The sequence below is a fragment of the Acyrthosiphon pisum genome, chromosome X (assembly GCF_005508785.2).
Source record: "Acyrthosiphon pisum isolate AL4f chromosome X, pea_aphid_22Mar2018_4r6ur, whole genome shotgun sequence".
Classification (NCBI taxonomy): Eukaryota; Metazoa; Arthropoda; class Insecta; order Hemiptera; family Aphididae; genus Acyrthosiphon; species Acyrthosiphon pisum.
Window position 1 is genome coordinate 57,667,993 of NC_042493.1, and position 1,969 is coordinate 57,669,961.

Genomic DNA, 1,969 nt, shown 5'->3' on the forward strand with positions numbered 1-1,969 from the left:
ATGTACGCCCCTGCCTATCATATTTTATGAACATTTGGGATGGAACTTGCATATTTGCAATCTAGTTGCTAAGCTCCGCATTTAACGATGTTTGTATTATTCTTATATGTATATTAAATCTGTAGTGTTTTTATTTTTAAGTATTTAATTATGTTCTTTGATATTTGTGTATAATTTTAATTTAATTTTTCTTATAATTTATGTACGATTACTCGTTAACGCTCTACTCCACCACAAGTCAAGACTTATAGGAGTAGATATATTCTTTATCTCTGTATTTATTTACATGATGTATTTGTAACTTATAAAGAAATTTATTAAATAAAAAAAATGAATAAGTATCAAAATCAAAAATGTCTTTTACCTATAAATAGTTTTAAAAACAGTCAAAATATTTTAATAATTTTATGGCGTTCAGAAAATACTAATAATATAGTTAAACATATTTCATTAAGAATTTAAAGTATCTATATGGTTATTTGCTTTTGAGTTTAGATATGTGAACAACTACCGTTTTCCATTAACTTTTTTTGTATTTTTATCAACGCTTTTGAAAACTTTTAAAAATTTTCTATTTTGACCTCTCAGATGCACCATTAGATTCCCTTTCCTTTCAGTAAAGTTACTGAAGTTGAAAATCAAAGCATTATCGTTTGCACACTCAAATAAAAATAAAAAGAAACTCAGAATGAGATCTATATAATAGACACGTCGTTTCAAAAAAGTGATGAAAGAATCCTATTGTGTTTTGTTAAAATCTAATTCAACGGTATAGCCACAAGATCATAGATCTAAGACAATAAAATTTGGTTTAAAATAAATTCGATAACGGCAGCGGTGTCTATCGGCCACAGCATTTTGAACTCTCTAATGCGTGCTGTACTCGACGGCTAGCTCTCCAATACACGATTATGGTTTCAATGGTTTCTAATACATTTTTGAACTTCCAAATTCTGTTAGATATAGCTATAGTTGTTAATTGTTATTAACATTTATAAGTGAATTGCAAAATAAATCAACTATATTTATATCATGTACCTACAACCTATACCTTATAAGTAATATGACAGTATTACAAGTCGCATCACTCAACTGATACGTATGTCATGCTTATATGTCGTATGTCAATATGTGATTATCGAATTAATAGATATAACTTATACGTTAATGACGTTAGGAGGATGTCAGTGCAATAATTTTCAGAGCCATACTTAGGGGGAAGGGGCTATGGAAGGCCATACAATAACTTTGTAAATATTTTACATGATCAATATAATCTCACTTAAAAATTAAACCATCGTAGAAAAACCGATAAGCTTCTTACTTAAAAGTTTGATAAGAGGTTAATTCACTCTAATATCAAAACTAACAGCATACTATTAAAACTGGTGAACGAAAATTCGTACGTGTGTAAGTATGTGGTGTTGAGAGTTACTATACACAGTGCTCGAATTGGGAATTATTAAGTAGAGGAGCTCAATCCAACAATTTATAAACTGCATTCCAAGTGCAAAATTATTAAACGCAGCCTCGTGGGGGCTTCGCCCCCACACCCCCCTTAACCAATTCCTAGTTTTTCAATACAACATTTCATCTTAGTTAAGGAATTTTCTACTCCAAATTTCCAAATATAACATATTTAACTATATGTGCCTTATGTAACATGTAAGTGAATATGGATTTATATATTATTTTTCGAAATTTTTATTGATAGAAATAATACCTACCTACAGTTTTCGGTAAGAAATAAAAGATTTATAATTATCAGTGATAATATCTTAATAATTATTTGTGCTATAGACGCATACCTATGTGAATTGTGAACACTAGTTCGCAGATATTTATTTAAAAACAAATGCCCAAATCAATTTTTATTAAAATTAGGAATGTATCTAAGTTGTTGTTAAAGATAAACCTAATAAATTCAACATTTTATAATAAAAAAATATTTTTCATCCTATTTATGGTT